Source organism: Ochotona curzoniae, unplaced genomic scaffold, assembly GCF_017591425.1.
Source record: "Ochotona curzoniae isolate NIBS_2020 unplaced genomic scaffold, NIBS_Ocur_1.0 contig_2723, whole genome shotgun sequence".
Taxonomy (NCBI): Eukaryota; Metazoa; Chordata; class Mammalia; order Lagomorpha; family Ochotonidae; genus Ochotona; species Ochotona curzoniae.
In genome coordinates, this window is record NW_024465573.1 from 246607 (window position 1) to 267853 (window position 21247).

Consider the following 21247-nt stretch of genomic DNA (forward strand, 5'->3'; position numbering starts at 1 on the left):
AGGCTACCATGCCAGACCCAGCAGGTTTCTTTTTTAAAGCTTAGGGTTAAGTATTAAACGTCTGCACCTGTTACTCTGCTGAGAAAAACAATTAAAACTCAAGTAATCTGAAGTTTGGACACACCTCCATGGTTAGCCAAGTTGTCCAAGTAGATCCAGCCCCTAGAAAGACTGGACCAGGCTATACTTGTTTTTGAAAAATTGTACTGCAAAAATGATGGCCTGTTGTAAGACAGGTTATCGATCAAAGAGTTGGCAGTGAATACTTGGGCAAACGGAGACTAACGTGGGCTATGTCAGCCAGAACTGTTGAACTATCAAAAACACTTGAGCAGGACCCTCGGAGCATGCCCCACATCGGGGACCCTGGGATGGTTAGGAGGCTGGGTGTGGCTTCTCCCCTTACATTTCCCCTCAAACTAGATACAGGAAGGAAAAAAGATGATGTCAAAACAATAGTGTAAAAATTATCAAAACTAAAATTTACATAATTTTTTTAAAGTAAGGTGATTGCAATGGGAGATGTTTTCTTCCAGAAAAAAACAACTCCTGAAGAGTACCAGACTATAATATTTTTCCAAAATGGATAAAGAATGCGGTAAAATCTCAACATGAGTTCTAAAGTTCTGTCTATGTAAGGGCCAGTAGTTGGCTTGCCGGGGAAAGGGACATGAGAAGGTTGGCCCAGCCCCACCATCCTCAGTTGCTAGAAAAGAAACGGAAGTATACCACCCAGTGGGTATGGACATGGGCTGAAGCTTGGTTGATGCTAAATTCTCTGAGAAGTTTCTTCTAGGAATTCTAACTCTGTCTCCCACCCCAGCAACATAGTTACTTCTAAGTAACTTCAAAGTTTCTCCTCCAAGCCTCAGGTGGGCAGATTGAGTGGGAGTCGTCAGTAAAGCCAGGTCCTAGGCTATCATGGAAATCCTAAACATCAGAAAACTTGTGGAGGTAAAGAAAGACTCCTACCACCCTGAGCAGGTGGGGAATCTGATGAGACAGGAACCAAATATCAGATTTTCCAGGAGAGACGCCCTGAGGAAGTAGAGCAACAAAAGGCCAGCTCTGGTGATATACATCCCAGCCTGTAAGAAGCAGCAGCCCATGTGGCCCACTGTAGTGGCCTTGACAAATCCCTGAGCAATGGTGAAATACATGGTGAACACACACTATTCAAGCCAAGTCCCAGGAACACACCTGCTCTTGTGTGCTGGTGCTTAAGGGTGGCAAAACAGGCTTCTTGTGCCACAGTGATGGCTGAAATGCCCAGGACAAAGAAAAATGGAGGATGTAGATGGGCTCTGTCTGTGGAGGACCGAAGGCGGTGTAATAGAGATGGGGAGAAAGCTCCCCAAAACCAACACAGTAATTCCAGAATAATCCCATTTGGAAAAAGTCAGAGATGTCCTCTAAATGGTGGTATCTGGTGTGGAAGAGCCAAGTGAAACTGAGGCAGAGCACTGAACCCAAGAAGAGCAGCTCCCAAACCACCCTTTTGGGAAAGGGGCTATGAAGTACTGATTTAGTCTGAGGATGGTCAAGACTCTCAAAAAGAGAAATAGCAAAAAAAAAATCAAAATGGAGCAGATAGCTCCAGATGTTGCTCGGGTCTGCATGGATGTGGAAGACACTCTTGAAGCAGGCAGGAAAGGAGGACAGGGTTAGTATGTGTGGTCATGAAGCAGTAGTCATTGTCCTTCAGTGGGTCAAGCAACACAGCATATGGCATGAGCCTCCAACATCCTCCCCTCCCAAGACCTTGTCCGCCAGCCCCTCCATTTTCTCCATGGCTTCGTGGGCCTGCAGCAAGAACATCAGCACACCTCCTCCTCATCTTCCTGATGACTGGGCACTGTGCCCTTCTTTAACTACAGTGGCTGTTTTGCATGGATGAGCACTCATTTACTCGTCACTTCTAACAGGGGTCCCAGTTCCATCAGTTCCATTAAGTCTGCTTCCCTGTGATGACAGGTCGGTGCCCCATTGCCCTGTGCCACGTGGGTCCACTGTAGGAAGACATCTGACTGGTACTGCAGAAACCTGCAGCTTCAGCTTGTAGAAAAGTTGGGATCTGTCACAGCTGCTCCCTCCACTGGACTGGCAGCCTCAAGAGCCCCCACTCACGTTGAGTTTCCACCCTCTGGTCTGCTTGGGGAGAACTTAGGGCCAGGTAAGCAAGTTTCGCTTGGGCCCATGGTCTCTGGAGCTATATATCTTGCATTGTTAGGAGCTCTGTGGGTAGCAGAGGCTCAAATAATCAAACTAGCTTCTTCTGCTTTTCCGGGAACATTAACAGGGAGTTGGATCAAAAGTGGAGCAGCTGAGATTTGAACCTGCACCCATATGCAATCCTAGTGAGATAGCTTAACCTGCTGCTCCATAGACATGGCCCAGTTAATTTTTTACCATTGACCATGCCCTTGGTACTATATAGAAGCTGTCGATATACTCAATGTTATCTGCGATTTTTCCTCTGTTATCTCTTTTTAAATGTATATTTATTTATTTTTATTGGAACGGCAGATTTATGGAGAGGAAAGACAGAAAGATCTTTAATACTGGTTCACTCCCCAATTAGCCACAATAGCTGGAGCTGAACCAATGTGAATCCAGGAGTCAGGAGCTTCTTCTGGGTCTCCCACTGGGTGCAGTGTCCCAAGGACTTGAGAGCCATTTTCTACTGCTTTGTGTGCCAGGCCACAAGTAGGGAGCTGGAAGAGATGTGGAACAGCCAGGATGTGCCATTTGGGGGCCCATATTGGGATCCTAGCAGATGCAAGGTGAGCATTTAGCCATAAGGCTATTACACCAGGCCCTCTGTTATTATTTTTTTCACAGATTTATTTATTTTTATTTGAAAGGCACATTTACAGAGATAGGGAGAAACAGAGAGAGATCTTTCATCTGCTGTTTCACTCTCCAATGGTTGCAATGCCTGGAGCTGAGCTGATCCAAACACAGGGGTCAGGAGCTTCTTCCAGGTCTCCCACATGAGTGCAGAGGCTCAAGGACTTGGATTATCCTCTGCTGCTTTTCCAGGTCATATGCAAGGAGCTGTATTGGAAGTAACGCAGTCAGTATATGAACAGGCACCAAAATGGAATGCTGATATTAGTAGGTAGATGAGTCTGTTGAGGCATAGTACTAGTCCATCCTCTGTTATCTTCTACAAATTTTGTAGTTCTGTATTTATACTTGTGTCTCTGGTCCATTTTGAGTCAGAATTTTAAAAGGTGTAATTTCTTTTTATTTTTTAGGATTTATTTATGGAAGTAGAGCAGCTAGGACATGAGCCTGCACCCATATGGGATGCCAGCACCACAAGGAGGAGGCATATTGAGCCACTGCACCAGTCCCAAACCTGGCAACCAATGTGACTTCCAACTAGGACTTAAAAAGATGTTGGGCTTCACCATATTACTGCTCCTCACCCCAGATTGGTTTGAAAGACCATCCTAGTGGCACATAACAAGAAGAAAACAAAAGGAAATGGGATCCGAAAACAGAAAAAGCTTAAGACCGTTCCTTCTGGGAGATTACTGCTCACAAGCACAAAAATCTTCAAGATGACACTTGAAAGATGCATTGCAACAGCATTGCCCCCAAGGAGCCAAGGTGGTACACACACACAGGATACCCAACATCTCACAGGCTGCAAGGGACCATAGAGACCCAATAACTCATTCCCGGACTGCATCCCATCTTACTTATTCCAGGCCCACTCTCATGTATTACATGTGTTTACACTGGCCATGCATCCTATGTGGATTCAGCTGTGGATGGTAGGGATGACGGGCAGAGAACTGTTGCTTAGTACAGTGGGAATCTGGGTATCCAGCATATTCAGAGACCATTTAGATGACCACAAACATTTAGAGCAGTGTGCCACTTATTTGATTATTCCTCTAGTCTCATTTTATTAATGCCAATGTTCACTACTTTCAAGCTGGTAAGGTTACATATGTGCAGCTGTCTTCTCTTTGCTAGGCACAAAAGTTTAGTTCTTCATATTCTAATATCTCTTGTTTGACCTGCTATGGAGTCTGAGCGAGAATGAAGAAGACAGGCGTTGGCCTTCTCCCTGTGAACAAGTGTTTCACCGTTGATCCAGTCAAACCAAAACCTGAAAGGTGCTTTAAAAGACTCTACCATCACAAACCACACCCAACATAAGCATCCAAGAGCCATTAAGTATTATGGAGTTGACCTGACAGCAGCCTACCTCCCTCCCCAACATGACGCTCATTGACTTAACATCAAGATCTGGTCATTTCTGGATCCAGCACTGCAGGGGTCCATGCTACGGGTATGGACAACACAAAGGTGTAAAAAGAACAGCTCTCCTGCTGGCAAGGCCACAAGGAGCTTCCAGCTGTATGGCAAGGACTGGCCAATGTCTATCCAATCACCTCTGCAGAGTTTTACCCCCTTTTCAAAGACACTCAACCACCTTGCTAAGAATCCTGTAATCCATTGAGGCATGGTTGTTTGCCCTTGTGAGATGGGTTTTGCAACCGATGTGAACTTGGGCGTTAATGTTGCTGACAATGTCTTGGTGAGTGGGCCTTTAATCATTTACACATGTAATTACAATTAAGCCCATGCCATTTCTGGACACCTTATTGTGTGCCTAACTATTGCTCCGAAATTTGGCCCAGACATGTAATATAGCTTTTGGGAAAGGGCTTGGTAAGCATCCTAAAAATTAACGAAAAGTGATGGGAGTATGAGCTAAAACTGCTATGGTGATAAACACAGTCACTGTGACCTTAAAGGCTAGTGTGTCTTTGCAATTTCTTTGTTGCATAGGAAATGTGTGTATTTTTAGCCACTTTTATGGTTTTTGGATAGAAGAATTAAAGGATGTTTTTATTAATATAGAGATTGCTTTTAATTATTGTTTGATTGCTTACAGAGTTATAGAGTCTATAGTTCTAGGGATGGTTGGGGTTTAATATTTGAAACTTTTGTCTTGGATCTTGATGATTTTTCCCTTGTGACAAATTTTTCTCATTAAGTGATGGGTAAATTATAGAAAATAGAAATGTGGTAAGAATGTATTACTGATTAGCAGGTAATCACATACCTTAGCCTTGGAGTTCCAGCTGTCACTCCATGGCTACTACTAAAGAATCAACAATGGCTTGCTTTGAAGAATATGAATATAATGTTTTGCACAATTATCGCTAGGGGCACCTGCTTAGCCATGAAGTACACAGAGACCACATGTCTGCGTGTGCCCCCTTAGTCATGCAGTAGAAATAGAACAACTAAATGTTTGTGCAGAAGCTTGTGATTGGCTGGGTAAATAAAAGAAGACAACTTCTTGAGCTGCTAATTGAGGGCACCAAGTGACAATGTTTGTGTCTTCTTTTCGCTGATTCCACACACCCTGCTCAAGCTCCAAGTGTGGCTGGAGCTGGCCTCTGGCATAGCGCAGTAACCTAACAGACAAAGTCCTTGCCTTACATGCACCAGGGTCCCATATGGGCACTGGTTCTAATCCTGGCAACCCCACTTCCCACCCAGCTCTCTGCTTGTAGCCTAGAAAAGCAGTCAAGAACAGTCCAAAGCCTTGGGACCCTGCACCCACATGGGAGACCTGGGAAGAAGCTCCAGGTTCCTGGCTTCAGTTAGGCACAGCTTCAGCCGTTGTGGCTGCTTGGGGAGTGAATCAGCAGACAGAAGATGTTTCTCTCTGTCTCTTCTCCTCTCTATATATCTGACTTTCCAATAAAAAAAATAAGTCTTAAAAAAATCTGGTCATTTTTACTCAAATAATTACAACAGTGCTGCCACGTGTTCTTACACCTGCCTTGACTTACGTAACAGATTTCTCACTTCTCTACCTAGGGACCATATGAACAGAAACTGCTCTGTGTAAAATCTAGGAGTGGCTTCTCACTGCCTTCAGAATCACAAACATCCTGGAAAGCACTCTCAGGCTGCACATCCTCTTGTGCCCTCTCCCAGGCACCAAAATGAACATTTCAGGCTCGGCGCCATAGCCTAGAGCTAAAGTCCTCACCTTGAACATGCTGGAATCCCAAATGGGCACCGGTTCTAATCTCTGCAGCCCCAATTCCCATCCATCTCCTTGCCTGTGGCCTGGGAAAGCAGTCAAGGACAGCCCAAAGCCTTGGAACCCTGCACCCGTGTGGGAGACCTGGGAAGAGCTCCTGGCTCCTAGCTTCAGATCAGCTCAGCTCCAGCCGTTGTGGTCACTTGGGGAGTGAATCATCAGATGGAAGATCTTCCACTCTGTCTCTCCTCCTCTCTGTGTATCTGACTTTGCAATATAAATAATTAAATCTTTTTTAAAATGAACATTTATTCAGCAATTCATGTCCCTGCTTCAATGCCTTTGCATATTATGGGCCAGCCCCGTGGCACAGTGGGTTAAACACTGCCTGTGGCCTGGGAAAGCAATAGAGGACAGCCCAAAGCTTGGGACCCTGCACCCACGTGTGAGACCCAGAAGAGGCTCCTGGATTCGGATTGGCTCATCTCCGGCCATTGCAGCCACCTGGGATGTGAACCGTCAGATGGAAGATCTTCCTCTCTGTCTCTTCTCCTCTCTGTATATCTGCCTTTCCAATAAAAAAAAAAAGTAGGGCCCAGCAGCGTGGCCTAGCGACTAAAGTCCTCACCTTGAACGCGCCGGGATCCCATATGGGCACAGGTTCTAATCCCGGCAGCTCCACTTCCCATCCAGCTCCCTGCTTGTGGCCTGGGAAAGCAGTCGAGGATGGCCCAAAGCTTTGGGACCCTGCACCCATGTGGGATACCCGGAAGAGGTTCCTGGATCCTGGCTTTGGATCGGCATAGCGTCGGCCATTGCTCCCACTTGGGGAGTGAATCACCAGACGGAAGATCTTCCTCTCTGTCTCTCCTCCTCTCTGTATATCTGACTTTGTAATAAAAATAAATAAATCTTTTAAAAAATATATAATAAATCTTTAAAATATATATATATGTGGGCGAAAAAATGTTGATAGACTGTAGAGAATTTGGAACCCTCTTACACTGCTGATGGGAATAGAAAAGGGTAGATGACAGCTTGGATCTCTAAAAAGTTATTGAGTTGCTTATAATATAGCATAATGATATAGCTTATATAGCACTCCTAGGTATATACCCTTGAGAATTGAAAACAACACCACTCAAAAAGGTGCATTTCATAGGAGCAGTATTCTGATAGAGTGGGTAAGCCACCACCTGCAACATCAGCATCCCGAAAGAGCACCTGTTGGAATTCTGGGTACTCCACTTCCAGTCCAGATTCCTGCTAATAGCCTGGGGAAAGCAGCAGAAGAGAAACCCAGCCATCCTCCCTTAATCTCTGTAAATCTCTTCCAAATAAATAAATCCTAAAAGCAAACACTTGCCAGTGAATGTTCATAGTTAGTCTCAATAATCAAAAAGTGAAACAACTCAAATATCCATCAACCAATAAATGTATAAATAGTGTATGGTTTACCAATACAGAAGAACACCGCAGCAATCAAAAGCAGTGGTGTGCTGATATCAGCTACACCATGGGCAGACATTGAAAGTGGCATGTTGAGTAAAAGAACCCAGATGGAAAAGGCCACATCAGATATGAAACGTTCAGAAGAGGTGACTCGTGTTCTGAAGGTGAAATATCAAGTTCAGTAGTGGCTGCCAAGGACTAAGGTTAGCTTTTTATGAGGTATGACTGCTAGCAGATGGGACTTGTTTTAGGTGGTGGCAAACATATGCTGGTTGTCCACAAATCATTGAAACACACACTTTAGAGAGTGGATTCTGTGTTATATACATTCCATCTCCACTTTTAAAATTAAGTGTATTTATTGGCAGCCTAGGACTTGAGTGAAAAAGAAATGAGCACAGACTTTCATTCACAGGTGATAAAAATATCATAGGATTAGCAGTGATGGTGGCCATTAATAGATTGTATTAATGTATCAGTATAACCCACTGAATTATAAACTACAAAACAGCAAGTTTTATGCCATGTCAATTACTTCTCAACAATAAATAAGGAAGAGAGTGGAGCTGGAGTGGTGAGGGAAGGTGATAAGAGCAGAGGGGAAAGAGGGAGGGAGCCCAGGCAGAGGTCTGAAGACAAACGAGGAAGATGTGGATGCCCGAGGAGCCATATGCTCCCTGCTTCCCGCCAGTCAGGAGACCCAGCTGAGCGAGCGTGCTCAGAGCCTGTGGCCTTCACTACGCTCATCAACAGGGCTTAGTTCTCGACCAGAGACGGCATCTCGCTGCCCCTCCACAGCCCTACTCAGCAGAGGAGAGGAGCTGCACTGCTGGACTGGGGAGATGAGCCCTCACGGTCAGATCTGAGCGGCCAAAGACAGCACATAAATGCCCCAAAATGGCTCCTCACAGAAAACCACAGGAAAGGAAAGACAGCATCCGCTTCATCAGCAAGACTTTGAGGCTTGGAAGCCAAAGATGGCCTAAGAACACCTATGTCTACCTCAAGCTTAGCACCAAATAACAAGCATCAGGAGATGCCCCAGAGAGAGAGAGAGAGGAGCAAAAACACCAACAGAAAGCTCTGTGGGGCAGTAAGGCCAGCACCTGCGTAGGGGATCCAGAAGCTCCTGGCTGTTGCAGTTGCTTAGGCAGTGCAACAGTGGACAGAAGATCTTTCTCTCTCTCTCCTCCTCTAAGTATATCTGATTTTCCAATAAAAATAAATAAATCCTTTTAAAAAATACATATGTGGGTGGGGCAGATGCCAGCATGCCAGGGAAAGGGATCTAAGGACACACACCCAAGATGTGTGAAACCAGGGCAAGCGGGCAAGGTCCCAGGATGGCACCACACAACATCAGGGTTCCAGACTAGTGTATCTGCATGTTGGAGGGCATAGGGGGATGTGGATTACTCAGGGAAGAGGGTCTGTAATGCATGGGAGGAAGAATATGACAGGTGAGGAGTGACTTCTGGGAGACCTCCACCAATGACGCTACTGTACTTGCAGGGAAATGAGGGAGCTGAGACCAGGTTGCTTGGAGGGAAACTGAAGTACCTTTCAGGATCTGACCAATACACCTGTCCATGTGGGAATTTTGAGCTGGGCTTTTTGGTATCAACCACCATCTACCAGTGCACAAGAAAGCTGGGGCTGATGGACCTGCCTGGAAGGCTAGACCACAGCACCTGCCAATGAGTGTCATGGCAGGGGGTGGACCATATCAGGCTGGACCATGACACTAGCCAGCATGTGAGAGACTCAGGTCAAGGAGTAGATCCTGTAGGGGATTTCTGGGCTCACCCCTATAAGATTATCATACCAGCTGGTTTGCTCAAGGACTGGGAGTAATGATGGGCTGAGTTAGGCATGACCATGAAACTCAACAACACTCATGGGTGTTGGGTTTGGGAACAGACCAGGCTTGTCCAGGCTGCAGCACCCACAGGCACACCCAAGAACTGGACGTGGGGAAAGCCAGCCCACAACATCCACTGGCACACACAAAAGTTAACACTGGGTGGGTCTCAGCACAGGGGGTCTCATGTCTGGATCCCAGACAACAGCCACCATGTGCATGTGGTAAGCTGTCCCTAGGCCAGTGCGCCATTTCACACCAGGCTCTGCCTGCTGGCTGCCCAGCCTGGTAGCTCTGAGGTTTTGATTCTTTGAATCGCTGCTTAGTTAGCTCTAGGTTGAACCCACGGTGCTTCTGGGATTTAAATCAATCCTAAAGATTCCCAATAACAGTAATTCTTCCTTTGAAGAACTTGTAATTACTTAACTATGCTGAGCACCGAACACCAGTTCATGCAAAAGCTAAGGCTCGGGGCTTGTACAGCATGAACATATTCTATTACCTGACATGATGATGGATCAGGAAATGGGTCATATTAGGCAGGGCCATGACATTAACTAGCATTTGAGAACCATATCCAGGGGTAGATTCTGCGGGGAATATGTGGGCCAAACCCTGGTGAAATTCTAGCCCCACTGGTTAGCTCAAGAGTTAGGGTGGTGATGGACTAAGCTAGGTGTGATAAAGGAGCCTGCCTTCACTCACAGGCAAAGGAACCCCCAACAGTCTGTACTGGTCAAGGCAGCAGCTCCTAAATGTGTATCCTGAATAGGTGTGAGGTGGGCCAGGCTGCAACGTTCACCAGCTAATACAAGGCCAAATGGAAGGCCAGACTGTGCCAGGCACTGACCTAAAACCCAATGGCATGTGTGAGAACTGGGTCCGGGAGTGGGTCAAGTGGAGGAACTTGGGAAACTCCCTTGGAGAGTCATAGCTCCTGCTGGTGAAAATGTGGCCCAGACCTGGGGTCAGACAAGCTGGGCAAAGTAGCTCCAATGGCTGGCTAATGTGTGAATTGGTAATGGAATGCAGAGGACTGAGCAGGACTGAGCAAAACTTAGCCTACAAGCGAAACTAGAAACCAGGATGGAGCACAGGTCATGGCAAGCTAGGCTATTGCACCTACTGGTCTGCATGAGCCAGGGACACTAAGCCACAGTATCTAAGGCAGAGGTCGGGACAGGTGAGGGACTGAGCCAAGCTGAGTCAGAGCAACCACTGGCATGCGCATAATCTATGGCTGGGAACAGGCCCAGTTGGGGAGCTAAGGGGACAACCCTAGCTGGATTGAGGTTCCCACCAAGGGTCACGTTGGCTGGAATGGTGGCTGCGTTCTGATTTGTATATAGCTTTAGTCTCCCTTGGCACAAGTGTGGGACTGGGAATGGAGGCAACAATCCAGGCTAGACTCCAACACCACCATCTGGCGTCCTGAGTCTCCTATGTGGGTGTAGCCCAAAGTCTTGGGACCCTGCACCCACATAGGAGACCCGGAAGGGATCCTGTCTCCTGGCTTTGGATTGGCACAGCACCGGCCATCGCAGTCACTTGGGGAGTGAATCATCAGATGGAATATCTTCCTCTCTGTCTCTCCTCCTCTCTGTATATCTGACTTTGTAATAAAAATAAATAAACCTTTAAAAATAAAAATAAATCTTTTAAAATAAATTAAAAATAAAAGCTTTTAAAAAGAAAAATGCCTAGGTATAGCAGTTTTGCTGTGAGTAGAGTGTATTGTCAAACTGCTATATTACTACAATTTTAATAATTTTGTGATTTTTTTAGGGTTAATATTTTTTATATTTTATTTATTTTTTTAATAAACTTATTTAGTTACTTAGGGTACAAAGGGTCAAGGGCTACAGGAAAGTGGGTAATACCGTTGTTTTCACACTAATATCATCATTTTTTCCCTGTATTTGGGGTCAGGGGTGAAATAAAGAGAAAAGCCCCACCTAGCTTCCCTCCTATCCCAGGTCCCCAATGTGAGGTGCACTCCGCAGTTTTGATAGTTCAACAGTTCTGAATTGCTGCCAATCTCGTTGTTCCAATCACAATGAAATCTATTCTGAATCTACTGACTGGCATAGTCCCTTCATAGTTGGGGTTCTGAGATCAGCAGTTCAATTGAAGGGGTCTCCTAAGAAACTTTGTCTGAAGTAATCCCTGTAACTGCATGCCAGTACAGGGTCTGGCACAGTCCGTCGCCCCAATCAGCTTATGCACGTGCTGGTCATTGCAATTGCTGGGTCAGTTCTGTTTCTAGACCCGTCTTCCACACGAACTGATGGGTGTTGCAGTCCAGCCCTATCCTGTCCACTTCATACTCGGCCCTCATGCAAACCAGTGGGAGCTGCAGCCTAGATGGGGTGACTCCCCATCACCCCCTCCAGGTCTGCCCCTACTCTGGTTCCCATGCTTGCCAATGTGTACCGCAGACTTGTCTAGTCTGTCCCACATCCCATTTAGCTCTTATACATGTCAATGGGCATAGTTCAACCCAGCCAATCCTACTATCCAGTCCATACACATACTGATGGGTGCTTTTCTGTCTAGCCACCCCTTTCCCAAACCTGGTTTTCATGCACTACAGTGGGAGTGGTAACCCAAGAGGGAGGCACCCACTATCTTCCTATTAGACCACTCCAACTTCTGGATTATGCATTCTCCAGGTGGTTCTGGAGTTTAATTTGACAGATTAAGCTCCCAGTGCCAGCCACTGCCAGCTGATGATGAGGCAAAGCCCAACCAACACTCACCCACTCTAATTTTTGCTTGCACCAGTTGGAATAGTCAGTCCAACCTGACCCATCGCTGATCTAGCTCACCCTAGGTCCACAGGTATTGTAGCCCTGCCTGGTGTGGTCTGCCCCCATCCCAACTCACACTTTCCAGTGGGAGTGGTTGTCCAGCAGGGGAGCCCACTTTCCCCCTGCCGGCTCTGCCCTCCCCCCTGGTTCTCACTCTCACGTGTGCTGGTTGGGCACTGCAACCACATCTGGTACGGCCCTCCTCTCCTTGGCATTTCGTAATGTGCACTGGTTTGTGTCATGACCAAACCAGGCCTGACCCACACTCTATTCTGCTGCTTGGTTTCACCAGCAGGTGATGTGAACAGGTTCAGCCTGGTCTGCCTCCACCTATGCCAAATGTATGCTGGTGGGTATCTTCCTCTTTCCTGGTCTGGGTTGCTCCCTATCATGCTTTTTGTGCTCACCTGTAGCGACTGTGTCCTGATAGAGGAGTTTCCTAAGCTCCTCCATCAGAACCTCTCCCTATGTCAGATCTTGTGTGTACTGATGGTTCCAAGGGTCAGCCTTCATTGCTGGCCTTCAATCCATTCCAGTTTTTGATGTGGAATGTTTCAGTCCAGCCAAGGCTTGTCCATATCCAGACACTGCTCATACATGGCTCAGTACGGACAGAGACCCAGCCTAGTTCATCCTACATCTATCCAGGTTCTCCAGAGCATCAGATGATGCTGGCGTCTAGCCCGGCTTGGTGCACCCAGCTCCAGTTCACACTTGTGCCAAGGGAGATTGCAGCCATATCCGTACCAGAATGCAGCCCCGACTCCGGCCCCTGCAATCCTCTGTGGAAACTTCAATCCAGCAAGGGTGTACTCTCAATTATTTTAAAATTTATGAGTGAAATTGAACATCCTTTCATCAATTATTGTTTATAATCATTTCATTTTTACCTCATATCTCTTGAACTCTTTATTTAGTGGAGGACCAAGACTTGGACTACAATGTAAATGAAAAATATGTGATTTCAGGCCAGGTGTGGTCGCCTAGTGGCTAAAGTTCTCGCCTTGCGCTCACTGAGATCACATATGGGCACCGGTTCTAATCCCGACCCCATTTCCCATCCAGCTCCCTGCCTGTGGCCTGGAAAACCAGTCAAGAATGGCCCAAAGCCTTGGGACCTTATTCCCCTGTGGGAGATCAAAAAGATGCTTCTGGTTTCGACTTTGGATCGTCTCAGCATCAGCCAATTTGGTTACTGAGGAGTGAACCAGCACACAGATCTTTCTGTCTCTCCTCTATGCAAAATATGCCTTTCCAAGAAAAATAAATTTTTTAAAAAAAGAAAAATTTTATTTCAAAACAATAATAAAACATCAAATTGCAAAAAAAGTTAGGAACTATGCTAGAATATTCATTAGAAATTATGCAATCCAGAGCCAGCATTGTAGTATATCAGGTTAAACCATGGCCTCCAGTGCTGACACCACACATAGGCGGCAGGTAGAGTCCCTGTGCTCCACATCCAATCTAGCTCACTGCTAATGCACCTGAGGAATGCAGTGTAGGATGGGCCCTGCACCAACATGGATGACTCAAATGAAGTTCCTGGTTCCTGGCTTTGGCATGGCCCAGTGCTGGCCATTGTTGCTATCTGGGGAGTGAACCCATAACGGAATATCTTTTACTTTCTCATTCCTTCTCTCTCTTTATAATTTTACCCTTTAGACCCAGCACAATGGCTCAATGGCTATTTTCAAGCAGTGCAGGTTTGTGTCCAGGCTACTCTTCTTCCCTTCCAACTCCCTGTTTGTGGCCTGAAAAAGCAGTAGAGGATGGTCCAAAGCCCTGAGACACAGCACCTATGTGGGAGACTCAAAAGAGGCTCTTGGCTCCTGGCTGCAGATTGGCTCAGCTCAGGCTGTATTGGCTATTGAAGAGTAAAGCAGCACATGGAAGATCTCTTTCTCTGTCTCTCCTCTGTGTAACCCTGCTTTTCCAAGAAAAATAAATTAAAAAAAAAAAAATACAAGCCAAGAGTTTTAGCCATTAATTCATTGCACCAAGGCCCAAAAATAATCTTAAAAGAATAATTCTACCTTTCAAGAGTTTGACCTTGGCAGCTCAGGTGACAGCGGCCCTCTGCACTGATGGCGACCCGCTTGCAGAGAGTACCCGAGCCAGGTCAGACCCAATTCCCATGGATAGGCCCATGGGCACCATCACCACATGGTGACCTAGTCCTAGGTTTGGGAGGGCCAGTGTGCCTATTTGGTGCCAGGCTCTGCCTGCTGACCACCTGACAGCGAGCTTTAAGGTTTTTAGGGTATATATTGCTGCCTAGGGACATCCATGAATAAGGTTAGTGTAAGAGTAGGTAAGGGATGTGTCCAGCGTGATTCCTAGCAATGGGGTCATGGAACTTGCTTGCAAGCATGGGGCTTGAGCTCTGACGGTTTGCAGGGAGAGTTCATAAGATCTATTTGGGCCAGACTAATTCACCAGCCCACATGGGAGTCCTGAGATGGGCTGCTAGCGTAGAGCATCTCTGACTGCCACACACCAGTCCACACAAAAGCTATGGTTGGGGGCCTGTCTGGCAGGGATAGGTGCCAGTACCTGACTGAGTGGTGGAACGGAGGATGGATTAAGACACTAACCAACACGCGAAAGAACCAGATCATGGGGTAAATTCTCTGCGGGAAAGTGTGGGCTCAACCCTGAGGAAATACAAATCCTGCTGGTTAGCTCACAAATTGGGCTGGCGATGGGCTGAGCTAGGTGTGATCATGGAACCTGCCATCACTTATGGGTAAAGGAACAGACAACAGTCTGGGCCGGTCAAGGTAGCAGCACTCGAATGCACTTCCTAAAACAGGATGTGGGGTGGGCTGAGCTGCAACTGATAGGGGGAAAACCAGGTAGGGCCAAGCAAACCTCAACTCACAAGGAAGAACAGATCAGGATTGAGCACAGGTCATGCCGAGCTAGGCTCTTACACCTGCTAGTTTACATGAACCAGGGATACTAAGCCACAGCATTGAAAGCAAAGGCCAAGACAGGTGAGAGGCTATGCCAAGCTGGGTCAGAGCAACCACTGGCTTGTGTGCATTTTATGGCTGGGAATAGGCCTAGTTGGGGAGTTAAGAAGACACCTACACTGGGTTGGGGTTCCCACTGGTGAGTGCAGGAGCTGGAGTGGGGGCTGCGTTTTGGTCTGGACATGGCTGCAATCTCTCTTGGCAATAAATGTGGACTGGGGGTGGACGCACCAGGCCAGGCTAGACTCCAGCACCATCTGGTGTTCTGGAGGACCAAGGTAGATGTAGGATGGACTATGCTAGGTCTCTGCTCCTACTGAGCCATGTGTGAGCTGTATCTGGGTATGGACGAGCCTTGGCTGGGCTGAAACATGCAACAGTAAGAGCTGGAATAGGTTGAAGGCAAGTCAGGAAAGGCCACTGTTCTTGCTAGGACAGGAGATAGACTAAGTAGGGCTAGCCCATGGACCCACTGGTATGCGCGAGATCTGATATTGGAGAGGTTCTGATGGAGGAGCTTGGGAAACTCCTCTGTCGGGACACAGTCCCTGAAGGTGGGTGCAAGAACCATGATAGGGAGCAGCCCAGACCAGGCCAGGGTGAAGGTAACTACTGCCATACATTTGGTACAAGTCAGGGGCAGACCAGGCTGAACCAATTCACATCACCTGCAGGCACCATTTGAGCACCAGAACAAAGAGTGGGTCTGGCCAGGTATGGTTGCAACACATACCAGTGTACATTAGGGCTGGGACTGGATGCCGGCTGGGCTGGGGGTAGACTATAACCTCACCAGCATCAGCTGGAATTGGGGGTGGGCTGGGTCCGGGCCAGGCTACAACACCCACTGGCAAATGCCAAGGACAGGTGGGCCGTGCCACACTGGACCGCAACGCCCAACCAACACACGGGAGAACCAGGGAGAAAGAGGGGCAAAGCAGGTAGTGGGAATGTGGAGGGCTTCCCTGCTAGACAGCTACTCACACTGGAGAGCATGAGTTGAGATGGGGCAAACCAGACCAGGCTACAATATCTATGGGCCTCATGTGAGTTAGATCAGGGAAAAGCCAGGCTGGGCTGACTGTTCCAACTGGTGCAAGCATAAATCAGAATGGGTAAGGCTTGGTTGGGCTTTGCCACAGCATCAGCTGGCAGTGGCTGGCACTGGGAGCTAATTCTGTCAAATTAAACTCCAGAACCACCTAGAGAGTGCATGATCCAGCAGTGGGAGTGGCCTAAGAGGGAAATAGTGGGTGCCACTCCCACTGGAGAGCATGAAAACCGGGACAGGGACAGGTGTAGCTGAACAGTATTGTGTGGGCTGGATAGTGGGGTTGGTTGGTTTGAACTAGGCTTCAATGCCCATTGACATGTATGAGAGCTGAATGGGATATGGAACTGACTGGACCAGTCTGCAGTACATACTGGCAATCACTGGAACCAGGGTTAGGGAGCAGGCCTGGGAGTTATTGTGGGTCACTCCAACTAGGCTGCAGCTTCCAATGGTGTCCATGAGGACCGAGTGTGATTGGACATTATCGAGCTAGACTACAACAGCCATTGGTTCATGTAGAAGACAGTTCTGGAAACAGAACTGACCCAGCAATTGCAACCACCAGCATGTGCACAAGCTGATTGGGGCGATGGATTGTGCCAGACCCTGTATTGGCATGGGCACACAAGAATCAGGGCTGGGATCACCTCAGACGAAGTTTCTCTGGGGATCCCTCCAATTGAGCTCCTGATCTCAGACCCCAACCATGAAGATAAGTGCAGGTTCCATGGTCTGACCATGAGTGCATGTGTCAAAGCTGAGCTTCCTCAGTGGCTCAGGCGGAGCAGTGGACAGCAGATCCAGGTGCACATGGGATGTGACAGTCCATCAGAACCTGCAGAAGACACCTGGTACCACAACAGAGGGTAGAGGACAGAACAAATCAACCAACTAACCCAGTCACGTGTTGGCAGTGAAAATCAGGGCAAACAGAGACTCTGACTTAGACTATGCCAGCCAGTGGATTCTGAAGAAATTTCATTGTGCTTGGAGTGGCAAGATCAGCAGTAATTCATAACTGTTGAACTATCAAAACCACTTGGGCAGTGCCCTTGGAACATGCCCCACGTCAGGAACCCTGATGTGGGTGGAAAGCTAGTTGGGGCTTCTGCCTTTATCTCCCCAGAAGAAAAAAGAGAGAGAGAGAGAGAATGTGGAAACAATTATCCACTCTCCTGTAACCATTGACCCTTTGTGCCCTAATCAACTATGCAAAGATTATCACAATAAAATAATAATAATAAAGAATTGTATCTCTCCCCCATCTTTCAGGTGAATAAATAACAATAACAAAAAATAAAATGCAGTAATTGAAAGTGTATTTTTATTAGGGTTATCACTATTATCTTAAGCGACCCATAATTAAGATACATGCCATAAACCCTGAGCAAACAACAGAAATATCTTAGAAAAAAGGTATGATTAATGAACAAAACAGAATCATATAAAATATACAATTAATGCAAAATAAGAAACAAAATATGGCAATAATTTTCCAAGGGCAAATTAGAAAACATATAACAAAGTAGTAAATTTTAATCCAGTCATATTAATAATTGTAGAATGTAACAATCCTCAAATGAAAACATAATGGTCAAATTCTATTAAAAACCAAGACCAAATATATGCCATGCTTTTAAAATAACTCAAATACCTACAAGGTTTTCCATAATGGTAAAGGTAAAAGGAGATAGAAAGACATATCGTGTAAACTGTAACTCAAAGAAAACTAGAGTGACTTTCTCATTATCAGATAAAGTACACTTGATGAAAAAAACTATTACCACAGACAAAAAATGAACATTAATTAACAACTTAAAAGGTCAACCCATCAAAACATAGAATAATCCTAAGTGTTTTATGCCTTAATAATACATTATCAAAATGCACAAAGCAAAAGCTAATAGAACTGAAAAAGAAGATTCATAATTGCAGTCACAAATTTCAAACCTCTCTCAGTAGATGACAGAATAAGTCAACAGAAAAGCACTGGATGGAACATTTGAATAAACTATCAACCAACCAACCAACTAGCCCTAACTGACATTTGCAAAACACCTGCTACACAGGGATTTTTTTAGTGTGCATGGAACATACATGAAGATAGATCATGATGTGGGCTATAGCACCTCAACAAACTTTTTTACATGAAGTCATACAAAGTATGTTTGTTTACTATAAGGAAAACTGACAATAACAGAAAGATAACAACAGCAACCAAAACTCCACATATTCAAATGCTCCAAATGAAAGGAAGATGTCAAAGTGAAAATACAGGACACATGTTGAATTGTGCCCAGTGTTCCGGAGTAGCAGCTTAAACGGCTACCTATGACACCAACATCACATATGTCCACTTCTCATCCAGCTTCCTGTTACTGCATCTGAGAAAGCAGTAGATGACCCAAGTGCTTGGGCCCCTTCCACCCACGCGGAAGTCCCAGATGCAGTCCTTGACTCCAGGCTTCAGCCTGCTATTCCAACCATTTGGGGGAATATACCAGCAGACAGAAGATCTCTGTTGACTCTCCCCTCTCTCTGCTTTCAAATAAATTCATTTATCTTTTATTTCAAAAAAAAATAAAAAAACCCACAGACACCAACAGACAACATCCACCAAGGCACGGGTCTGCCTGATAGGCTGGGGTTACTGGTGATGTCTGATCTTGCCAGTCCTGTAATACTCTTTCTACACAGAGCATATGTTCTAGGAATTTAATTAAGTCACAAAAATTTAAAAATCCAAGCATAATTAACCTAAAGACATTCGAGATTTGTTAGTAACAAATTGAACCGTGGAAAGGGGGACAGACTTAAGAAAGTCATGCCCTTACACCGGGGCATGGTGTGAGGTGCAGAGGGTGATGAAGGACCCCTGCTAAGCCGAAAGTCCTAAGAATACGACTGATGCAAAATACCATCCTAGGAATACCACCTATGCAAAACACCAGAGCCCTTGTCCCTGGCCAGCCTGGCAGAGCCACTAACCTGACAGGTCTGCCACGTGCACTGCGGTCTAACCAACGCCTAACTGCAGAGCTGCATGCTCAGAACATCTTGCTTGACGGAGTGAAGAGAAAAGAGGAAAGGGGAGCAGCTACAAGTCCCCATCCGGGATGGGGGGGAGTCAGGGAAGACAGCTAAGAGTCTGAGAAAGATGAAACAGCAGAGCTGTTGGAAAGCAGGGGCCACCCATCCACGTTGCCGATTAAGCTGTGAAACTAACAGTAGCTGGCTGAGTAGAAGCAGGTTTGCGGGCCAGTCTTCGCAACGCAGAAGAGGACCAGGAAGGCTCAGGTTGAAACTTGTTACAGAAAGAATGATCGCTGCAGCACTTCAAAACCAGGTCAGTGTTGGGTGTGAAGAAGGACATGGGGATGCACAAGTCCTCACAGCCCTGGTATCCGTACTGGAGCCTTCTGCCTGGGGAGGATAAAGTTAACAATAAATGGGAAGCGTCAGCGACCGGGAAGGATGGAGAAGCAGACGGAGGCCCGCGGAGTCGCCGCCCAGACCCCGCCTACCTTCGTACACCTTCCGTAGGAAGCACTCCTGACTGCCCCGGGTCTCGCAGACACTTTCTTTGCTCTCACAGACCCCGGAGGCATTGAATCGTTGGCACTGCACACACTTCAGAGCTGCAAAAACAAAATCAGTAGAGCAAGGATCTTCCAGCTCACCTCGCCTCGCCTCCGCTGGTCGCGAAGGAGCTCAGCCTCCAGTCCCGCAGCGGTGCACGGAACTAGGGTCATTCCAGCTGGGAGCAAGCTGAGCGCCTTGCAAAGCTGGGTAACTCCGCAGGGAGCACACAGCTGACAGGGCCAGCGCCCACCTTCCGGACCACGCCCCCCTGACCTCGCAGCGCGCCGGCTGTCAGCGTGTGTCTCCTTGGTCTACAAAGACCCTCCTGGCCCCTTTTCAGCACCAATGTAGGGCTCTCCGCAAAAAAGTTAGAGGAATTGGAACTTGCCTAGGGTTAGAAAGTAAGAAGGGCAAGGAGGATTAAAGGGAGGTGCAGTGTGGAACAACCAAGGGAGAGAGGGAGGAGGAGGTTGAGGGGAAGCTGGGAGAACGAGCTTAGAGGATGAAGGTGAGGACTGGGGCCATAGCCTCTACAGGTGAGGCTAGGGCCTGGCCTTTGCTCACCTCCCCATTGCTGCCCAGTCAGCAGCCACCTGTATGCTCTGTGCATCTAAACAGAGGAGCTCACCTTGCAGAGAAGCTGGCAACCAGGAGAGGCACAGGAGCAGCAACAGCAGGTGTACACCCATCTCGGTGGGGTCTCAGGACCAAGGAGCTGCAAAAGGTGGGACAAAGCTGCAAACCTCACACCCTACAAATTCTCACTGCATGATCCCAAGAGAGTGGTAGTCAGTGAGAGTCTAGGCCAGGGGCTGTCCTTCCCCCATGGCACAGCAGGAGCACAGCTGTGAGAGCAGCCCTGGGGCGGGGGGTGGTCCCACCTGGGTCCCAGCTCTGCTGGACTCAGTTGGGCCTGCCCTGGCAGCCTTGTATTTTCATAGTTTGTTTCTGTCTGGTGTTTCCAGGCTTTGGAGTGGGAGGATGATGCTGTCTCTCCCAGACAGGGGATTTGTAGGATCGGTGTGAGCTCAGCCCAGCAGGGCAAGTCACATGGTGCCATGACAGTGTCATGACAGTACCATGATCTTCCATACTGAAGGACACTACTTCCCCAAAGATGATATGAGTCGTGATGTGAAATCTCACCAGCTGGTGGAAATGGAGACGTACCTGCACTGTTGCTAAGATAAAGCACAAGGCCTCAAATAGCACATCTGGGTTTATCTGCAAGGCAGACCACAGTCTAGACTAAAGGGAGATTTCTACTTGTTTGTACACTTGATGACGCAAATGTTAAACAGTGATATTAGGGCAAAAGTTTGTAGCTTTTGCTTCAGGTTCCTCTCCAGCCAGAGGTAAAGTTCCAAACCCAGGAGCCATTCTTACTCAGATGTGGGATACTTCAAGAGTTAGCACAGCACCTCACATTCTACAGCTCTGACCAGGTTAAGCATGGAAAACCCACAGCAGTGAAGGACTTCCTCT

At 47.1% G+C, this 21247-nt stretch overlaps 1 pseudogene; it reads right to left on the reverse strand.

The window, feature by feature from the left end:
- Nucleotides 1–968: 968 nt before the first annotated feature.
- LOC121153931 lies at nt 969–20451 on the reverse strand (annotated as a pseudogene).
- Between the last annotated feature and the right edge of the window lie 796 nt (nt 20452–21247).